Genomic DNA, 10,074 nt, shown 5'->3' with positions numbered 1-10,074 from the left:
TTATGTTGAGCTTTTATTTTGATGCGCCACAAGATTGTATAGTACTGCCCCAAGAGGGGAACTTTGATCATGGAGAGGCGGATGCCCCTTTTGGTCCGGGGAACGACTTGGAAGCCCTACGGTTTGGGGTCGCCGTATTCAGCCAGGACGTTGAAGATAATGGACACCTCCCGGGAGGCTGGCAGTGCCCTCGTTAACCTTCAGCTGAACTTCAAGGGTGCGCGAAGTTTATACTCAAGCTTTTTCGGGAGAGAATAGACCTCCTTTCTGCAGGCAGTTGGCGGCAAACACTGCGGTGTTCCTGGGGCGGGACCCGGGAGCGGCCGCCCTCTGTCTCGACGTGGCACAGCCTTCCGCCATATTGACAGCGTCAGCGGTGCCGGTTACTGCAGTAACGCCGGCCGAGAGGGCTCCGAGTCGGGAACTGTCGCAGGTAGGTGGCTGCTTTAATTCACGGCAACATTTAATGCGGTCAATCAATGGAGGCAACGGTAGAGCCGCAGACTCGCAGTTGCCGAGCTGTCAGCGGCTTGGAGCTTTTGGGCTGCGTGGTATGCTGGATAACCCAGCCCCAGTCCGGGCTCTGGGGCTGAGTGGAGCCCGGGACAAGCTACACCTCACCCGGCTGTATGGCTGCGTAGAGCCCGGGATAACCGGGCTCTGAGTCTGCGTGGAGCCCGAGATAACTAATCCCGAGTTGGGGTTCCGTGGAGTGTGGGAGAATCCTGCACCAGCCTGGGTTGTATGGAATTGCAGGACCACTCAATTTGTGGTATTGACGTGTGCGTTCAGATTCGGTCGCACGGAACCTTACACCACCTGTATAGAAATCCGAGTAGGTGAACGCGTGACAGCTCCATGGATTAGGGTTCCACTACAGACATTTGAACAACGAAGTGGTCTTGTTATCCGAGATGACGTTTATCCATCCCACTTGCCACATTCATTTCACCTCATCAAAGAAATTAATCAGGCTAATTACTTCATTGCTGGTTGTGGAACTATACCTTCTAGTAAATCTTTGCTGTATGTTGTGAAATTCAATTAGTAACTATTTTTAACTAAGTTAATTAACTACGGTTAATTGGGCCCTTCAAGATTGTTTCGTTAGCTTTATTGTTGGAATAAATTATGGTTTGGGATTGAAAGGTTTGTGGTTTTGCAGCTTCACATGTTTGCTTTAAGTGCCTTGCTTTGCATGTTAGCAAGTTGTTAGTTGTAACGTGTTAGGAGTGAAAATGTACAGTTGTCCCAAGGGAAGCTCACTGAGGTATACTTTAAGTAGCAGATTGTTAAGTACCTGTAATCCAATGACGTTTTAAATGTGCTTTCAAAACTTTCAAAATACAGTATCTTGCTCATTCTCTTAATGTAATACATTTACACTATCCCTCCAAAGTGATGTGGGGTTGTCATTAACTTCAATTTTCTACACTTGGTTATGGCTATACAACTTCCCAAATGCACAGCAACTGCTCTGATGAACCCCAACACCCTTCTCATTTCTTTGCTTATGAATAGTGCCGAATACCTTCCTTATAAATAGTGCCTAATCCAAGCAAATTATGAGAATGAGTAACAGACATGGAATAATATTAGAAATTTACTTCAAAATTAATTTGCTAGCAAAATAAAGGAGATCAACAAGTTGTGCAGAAGACACCTTTCTAACCCAGAATGCAAGAATAAAGGAGGAATTGTCAGTGTATCTAGTAATAGAACATGAGCTAGGGTAGGTATAAATAGAGAAACCTACAAGTAATCGTGCCAAAAATGTAGGATAATAAATGGAAAGGGTCTCGAATGTGACAAAGGTTGGGAAAATGATTGATTTTGAGGGTGTGAGAATATAACTTGGAGAAAATCAAATGACATAATATTGTTACATGTATGTCGAACAGCAAAGGTAATGAGTCATGAAGTTTTACAGCATGGAAACAAGCTCTTTAGCCTAATTCATCCATGTGCCTACCTGAGTTAATCTTATTTGCCTGTATCCCTTTAAGTACAGTGGATTTCAGTTAATTGGAATAAACCGGGGCCAGTACACTTTGGACAACTTAAGTGGCTGACCCAATTAGCTGAAATTTCATGGAAAGGTTAAAAAAAAGTGTAAGAATGACAAGCTAATATTTAACTGAGTAAATAGGTGGAGGGTTACAAATACCTGGGGATGTGAACTGGTGGAGGACTACAAATACCTGGGGATACGAATTGACAATAAACTGGACTGGTCAAAGAACACTGCGGCTGTCTACAAGAAGGGTCAGAGCCGTCTCTATTTCCTGAGGAGACTGAGGTCCTTTAACATCTGTCGGACGATGCTGAGGATGTTCTATGAGTCTGTGGTGGCCAGTGCGATCATGTTTGCTGTTGTGTGCTGGGGCAGCAGGCTGAGGGTAGCAGACACAAACAGAATCAACAAACTCATTCGTAAGGCCAGTGATGTGGGGATGGAACTGGACTCTCTGATGGTGGTGTCTGAAAAGAGGATGCTGTTCAAGTTGCATGCCATCTTGGACAATGTCTCCCATCCACTACATAATGTACTGGTTGGGCACAGGAGTACATTCAGACAGAGACTCATTCCACCGAGATGCAACACAGAGCGTCATAGGAAGTCATTCCTGCCTGTGGCCATCAAACTTTACAACTCCTCCCTTGGAGGGTCAGACACGCTGAGCCAATAGGCTGGTCCTGGACTTATTTCATAATTTACTGGCATAATTTACATATTACTATTTAACCATTTATGATTTTATTACTATTTAATTATTTATGGTGCAACTGTAACGAAAACCAATTTCCCCCGGGATCAATAAAGTATGACTATGACTAAAAAATATGACTTAAATAAAATACAAAATAAATTAGAACACTACCAATATTACTACAGTAAAACTATGTATTAGTTCCTAATAATTATTGACAGAGAAATTCATCTAGCGTATGCTGCATGTTCTTTTGATTGACAAAATGAACAAAATCGGTGCAGACACCTAGTGCAGATAATAGATTACCTTCATACAATGATTGCAACCTCAAAATCTTCATTTTCATGGTAATCTTTCATTTTCATAGTTCCTAACTTGTTAAAGTAGTGAAGTCATTTTATTTTCATTCCTGGCTGTTTCTGGTATCTTCAGGCCTGAATGGTTGAAACTGCTGTAAGGAAAACTCTGAATTGTCTTACTGCTTTTTCTCACGAACTATCAGTAATCACTGCTTTTTGAACACAAATATACACAACTGATGCTATTTAAAGACTGTTCACTCTAAACATGGTGTAGTGTCTAACGGCTACACAAGTGCACATGACTGACGCTAGTGAGAAACTTCAGTGACAGTCTCCTGTCCAATAATGTGGCATAGTGTCCCAAATAAACAATGGGAATCCCATCTATTTTCACAATTAAGTTTTGTTCTTTAAGAGTGGTCATTGATGCCTTCTTTTATTTCCTTAGTTATCCAAGGCTGGCTCTCTCCATCCTTACTGTCCTAGCTTTTAACTGGAATATACTTTTTTTGAGCATGGTGAAAAACTTTTTCAAAAGTATTCCACTGTTCCACCATACAGTCTGTGTTGCCAGTCTGTGCTGGCCAACTTCTTCCTCATCTCATTGTAGACTCCCTTGTTTAGGCATTATATACTGGTTTTATATCAAACTGTTGAACCATCCATTTTTATGAGAAGTTCAGACTTACTGTGATCACTCTTTACAAGAGGATCTGTAACTACAAGATCATTACTTTTACTTGTATCATTGCACAGGGCCAGATAGCATTTTTCCTTGTGTAGATTCATTAGCAGTTGTTCAAGAAAGCTAACATGGATACATCCTATGAAGTCCTCATGACTGCTTTGAACAACTTCACCCAATCTACGTGTAACTTAAAATCCCCCATGACAAATGTTGTTCCATTCCTACATAAATCAGGTTATTTCTTACTTTATTGCCCAGGCCACTGTGTCATTATTCAGTGACCTATAGACTCTTACATGCATCAGATTCATTGGGTTATGTCTTGTTTTATTGGCCATGCCACTATAATGTTATTATTCAGTGACGTATAGGTAACTCCCACTAGTGATTTTTTTCCCTGTACCTAGATGAACTCATCATTCAGCTCCTTAGAGCTTATATTGTCAATATAAGGTTGGTTTGCAAGTGCAGAAGGTTATGAAGGAGCCAAATGGATTATTATAGAAACATAAACATTAGGAAAGGGATACATAAGGTAGAGGCAGTAAAGATGTTTCTACTGGTTGGTAAGACTAGTAATAACAGATATAGTCTCAAGTTTTGGGGAAATAAAATTTGGACAGAGATGAGAAACTGCTTTTCCTAGAGAGCAGTGAATAGTGGATTTTTTTCTGGCCGGAGATGCAGCAGAAGCTACCTCATTAAATATATTTTAAGACGCAGTTAAATAGATTTTTGCATAGCAGGGGAATTTGGGGTTATGATGAAAATGCAGGTGGGTGGAGCTGAGACCAATGCTGGATCAGCCATGATTTTATTCAATATCACAGCAGGCTCATCAGGCCAAGTGGCCTACTGGCCTACTCCTATTTCTATTTCTTATGTTCTAACTATGGATACCTTGCATTTATTTCTTTATTTGCAGACCTTGTGAAATTAGGAGGGATAGAAAATGTGGATTTTTTTAGTAATGTGGACAACAGATGTATAATTTGTAAATAAATTTGACTACAGTTAATTGTGAAAGTTAACTTAGTTTAAAATCAAAATACCCTGAATTCCGAAGCAAAAGAATTTAAATCAGGGTTGCCAGCCTGGGGTCCTTGGTCCCCTCGGTTAGTGGCAGGGGTCAGAGGGTGGAAACTTCTGATCCAGACGCAGGTGTTGGACCATAGGTCAGACTGGTAAACAAAGCTAAATTTGGCTTTAGTTTGGGTAGTGGGATCTGTGCTGGGAATACTGCTTTTTACTTTATGTTGATAGCTTGGAAGTAGATAAGGGCAGGATTTCTATTATGTTGAAAACATTAAGGAGGATAGGAATGCATCTGGAACTGGTTTATTGTTTATTGGTTTATTGTTACAGTGAAAAGCTTTTGTTTGTATGTCGTTTAGATAGATCATTCCATTCATTGAGATTATATCAAGATTCCCATTAATGCAGGGAAGTGAGGATTGATACATTTTGGCAGATAAGGAAAAAAGATAATACAGGTCCACAATCCCTTATCTGAAATTCTGAAATCCCGAAAGCTCCAAAAACCGAAGTTTTTTTTCGCCAGCAGCTGCCAGCACTCAGGTGTGATGTGGCAGCACTAGCAGCGGCCGCCGGACGTCAGTTACACATGTATTTGCTGGTCGCTGATATTTTGTGTTCACTGTTGACTTTGTGTTTAATTTCACTGTGAAAATGTCAAAAAGAGCTGCAGATACCCCTATAGGTAACAATGAGAAAAAGGGAAGGAAGCAGTTATCATTATCAATAATGCAGAAAGTGGAGTTATTGCAGAAACTTGATCGTGGTGTGTCTGTGCGGTGTTTTACTGAAGAATATGGCGTCGGAACTACCACTGTATATGATTTAAAGAAACAGAAAGACAAGTTGCTCAAGTTTTATAGTGACAGTGACATTCTGCATTTATTCCAATAAGTCATTTTACCATGTGTTTGATTCGGTTCGTTTGAAGCTATATAGTTTTATGTTTTATTGAATGTTTTTTTCTTGTCATTATTCCCTAAACAATACAGTATAACAACTATTTACATAGTAACATACATCAAAGTTGCTGGTGAACGCAGCAGGCCAGGCAGCATCTATAGGAAGAGGCGCAGTCGATGTTTCAGGCCGAGACCCTTCGTCAGGACTAACTGAAGGAAGAGTGAGTAAGGGATTTGAAAGCTGGAGGGGGAGGGGGAGATGCAAAATGATAGGAGAAGACAGGAGGGGGAGGGATGGAGCCGAGAGCTGGACAGGTGACAGGCAAAAGGGGATACGAGAGGATCATGGGACAGGAGGTCCGGGAAGAAAGACAAGGAGTGGGGGTGGGGGGGACCCAGAGGATGGGCAAGAGGTATATTCAGAGGGACAGAGGGAGAAAAAGGAGAGTGAGAGAAAGAATGTGTGCATTAAAAAGAGTAACAGATGGGGTACGAGGGGGAGGTGGGGCCTAGCGGAAGTTAGAGAAGTCAATGTTCATGCCATCAGGTTGGAGGCTACCCATACGGAATATAAGGTGTTGTTCCTCCAACCTGAGTGTGGCTTCATCTTTACAGTAGAGGAGGCCGTGGATAGACATGTCAGAATGGGAATGGGATGTGGAATTAAAATGTGTGGCCACTGGGAGATCCTGCTTTCTCTGGCGGACAGAGCGTAGATGTTCAGCAAAGCGGTCTCCCAGTCTGTGTTGGGTCTCACCAATATATAAAAGGCCACATCGGGAGCACCGGACGCAGTATATCACCCCAGTCGACTCACAGGTGAAGTGATGCCTCACCTGGGAGGACTGTTTGGGGCCCTGAATGGTGGTAAGGGAGGAAGTGTAAGGGCATGTGTAGCACTTGTTCCGCTTACACGGATAAGTGCCAGGAGGGAGATCAGTGGGGAGGGATGGGGGGGACGAATGGACAAGGGAGTTGTGTAGGGAGCGATCCCTGCGGAATGCAGAGGGGGGGGAGGGAAAGATATGCTTAGTGGTGGGATCCCATTGGAGGTGGCGGAAGTTACGGAGAATAATATGTTGGACCCGGAGGCTGGTGGGGTGGTAGGTGAGGACCAGGGGAACCCTATTCCTAGTGGGGTGGTGGGAGGATGGAGTGAGAGCAGATGTACGTGAAATGGGGGAGATGCGTTTAAGAGCAGAGTTGATAGTGGAGGAAGGGAAGCCCCTTTCTTTAAAAAATGAAGACATCTCCCTCGTCCTAGAATGAAAAGCCTCATCCTGAGAGCAGATGCGGCGGAGACGGAGGAATTGCGAGAAGGGGATGGCATTTTTGCAAGAGACAGGGTGAGAAGAGGAATAGTCCAGATAGTTGTGAGAGTCAGTAGGCTTATAGTAGACATCAGTGGATAAGCTGTCTCCAGAGACAGAGACAGAAAGATAGACATGTCTATCCACGGCCTCCTCTACTGTAAAGATGAAGCCACACTCAGGTTGGAGGAACAACACCTTATATTCCGTATGGGTAGCCTCCAACCTGATGGCATGAACATTGACTTCTCTAACTTCCGCTAGGCCCCACCTCCCCCTCGTACCCCATCTGTTACTCTTTTTAATGCACACATTCTTTCTCTCACTCTCCTTTTTCTCCCTCTGTCCCTCTGAATATACCTCTTGCCCATCCTCTGGGTCACCCCCCCCCCGTCTTTCTTCCCGGACCTCCTGTCCCATGATCCTCTCGTATCCCCTTCTGCCTATCACCTGTCCAGCTCTCGGCTCCATCCCTCCCCCTCCTGTCTTCTCCTATCATTTTGCATCTCCCCCTCCCCCTCCAGCTTTCAAATCCCTTACTCACTCTTCCTTCAGTTAGTCCTGACGAAGGGTCTCGGCCTGAAACGTCGACTGCGCCTCTTCCTATAGATGCTGCCTGGCCTGCTGCGTTCACCAGCAACTTTGATGTATGTTGCTTGAATTTCCAGCATCTGCAGAATTCCTGTTGTTTGTATTTACATAGTATTTACTTTGTATTAGGTATTACAAGTAATCTAGAGATGATTTAAAGTATACAGGAGGATGTGCATATGTCCGGAGCTCGCTGGGTCCTACAGTCCACCCGTACTGAGACAGGTTAAATAAGTGACTTGAGCATGTGTGTTTTTTGGTATCTGCAGGGGGGTCCCGGAACCAATAAGGAGGGATTTTGAAATCTGAAAAATTCTGAGTTCCAAAATGCTACTGGCCCCAAGGATTTTGGATAAGTGATTGTGGACTTGTATAGACTAAAAGATTTTTTAAAAATGTACATGTTTATTTACTTAGTATGCTCATTTAAAAATATATGAAAGTGACAAAGCAGTTTTTACTTAGATAGGATTCCACACCTCAGAAAGGCATTAGAGAAGAAAAGTAGAGAAGTTATGGTGAATTTGGTGTCTGGGTCACAAATGGAGTATTGTATCCATATTTTTGGATGGAAGTGAAGATCATAGAGAAGGTGCAGAAAGATTCAATTGAATGTATCTGTGGATGGGGGACTTCAGCTCCAAGATTAGACTGAAGAAGTTTGAATTGTTCCTCTTGGAAGAAAGGCGATTTGGCAGATGATGAAAATATTGAACTCTCCCACAAAGGCTACTTGAGGCAGATAATGCAGACACATTGAAAGACAACTTAGACTGCCATGTGGAAGAGTGTTAGGGTTATAAGAAAGGATCACAGAAGGGTTGAATGGAGTTGAATAGTGGCGCAGTGGGGTTGGAATGACCGACTTGTTTTTGTGCTGTATCTTCCTTGTGAAAACAAATTATAAACATTTCAAGGACAATGTTTGCCAATCAACTAAATGAACATGTGCTAAAGAATAAGGGCTTGTACTGCTATGTTTGATATAAAAACTTATAAAATGTAGGATGAACATTGGCTTATGCTCATCTGTGAATCAACAAAAGCGGCATGGAATAAAAATAATACACTTCTTGGCCAGAGCAAGTTTAGAAAAGGAAATTCCCAACAGGTTACAGTTGTTTAATAAGATATTTCCATTTGAAGTCTCAGGTGAGTAGAAATTTCAATTTACTAACAAACATGTTTTTGCAGAACAGAGCTAAGTCTATGTGAAACTGAGACAAAACTTCGGTTGTCTGCCATTTCAAGCTGTCACTGGATTATGAATGGCCGATTCATGGACACCTCTATGTTAGAATAAACTCCTACAATATTATTAAATTCAGAGATGAAACAGACACACATATGCTTGTTCCTGCGATTGGCAGAAATTGTTAAATCTTTTTCTCCACTTTTAGTTATTCTTTCTAATCAATCTTTGTGTGACTCTGATGTCACTCATTACAATACTGTGGAAGTATGGTTACATCAAATTATTTTTGTGTATTTTCTAACTTGTAGACAAAAATTGAGTTATGAATGTGTGTAAACTTTATTGGGAGAATCATGCCTGAACCACACCCAGGCCTCCCATCCTTGATTTTTGTGGTACCCGTGCAGGAGATCCTCACCCATAAATTACAGGCAGACTTCAGGTGGTAGAATCTGAGTCCCCAGGTCATCCTTGCAGTCCTTTAGTACCTATGATGGTGAAGACATAAGTAATCAAAATTAAAATAATCACTGTAATAAGTTTATTTAACATACTGTACATATTTTCGCTTTATTTTAATTATTTTTGAATATATTAAATAAGTTGGTGATCCCTTTCAAATGTAGCGTATGCTATAAGCCCCTGGCTTTTGGTCTCTCAGCTTGAGTTCTCCAATCACCCCTTCAACCTGCTCATCTATTTGAAAAGATCATGGCTGATCTAATATTAGCCTCAAAACCGTTTTGATTCTGACTCCCATACTTCATTCAACTTCCATAATTTTCTGGGATACTACATTCCAAACAAGTGTCAGCTTCAGACATCAAAGTTGCTGGTGAACACAGCAGGCCAGGCAGCATCTCTAGTTGCTGCTGCGTTCACCAGCAATTTTGATGTGTTTTGCTTGAATTTCCAGCATCTGCAGAATTCCTTGTGTCAGCTTCAGAGAAGGGTTTCAAATGAACAAATCCTTATTCTGAAACTATGCCACCTTGTTTCAGATAATCCATCTGGTTGAAACATCCTTCAAGTAGCCACCTTGTCAATCCCTTTAAGAATCTGATGTATAGGATCATTATTTCTTTTTCTAAACTCCAGTGTGTGTTGATTCAATCTGCTCATCCCTGCTTTGTATGTTAATCTCTTCAGAATCTTCACTTCCTTCAGAGCTTAGTTGTCAATTTTTAAATACGGAGACTAAAGCTATACATTACTGTTGATGTGTAAGGTTCATCAAAACTGCCTATAGATTTATAATTTATGAATCTTGCAATAAAAGCTAACATTTCCTTAGTTTTCCTAATTATTTGTGCTCATGCCTTTTAATTTCTTGTGCT

The 10,074-nt window shown here is 41.8% G+C and overlaps 1 protein-coding gene across 1 annotated transcript in view; it reads left to right on the top strand.

The window, feature by feature from the left end:
* The first annotated feature begins 282 nt into the window (after positions 1-282).
* Positions 283-10,074, top strand: part of sec23a (Sec23 homolog A, coat complex II component) — a 66,817-nt gene continuing 57,025 nt past the window's right edge. Inside the window, exon 1 of the mRNA XM_063050097.1 lies at positions 283-433. The gene's annotated coding sequence lies outside the window, so the exon portion shown is untranslated. The remainder of the gene's footprint in view (positions 434-10,074) is intronic.

This window comes from Mobula hypostoma, chromosome 1 (genome assembly GCF_963921235.1).
Source record: "Mobula hypostoma chromosome 1, sMobHyp1.1, whole genome shotgun sequence".
Taxonomy (NCBI): Eukaryota; Metazoa; Chordata; class Chondrichthyes; order Myliobatiformes; family Myliobatidae; genus Mobula; species Mobula hypostoma.
This window is presented reverse-complemented; position numbering and strand designations above follow the sequence as displayed.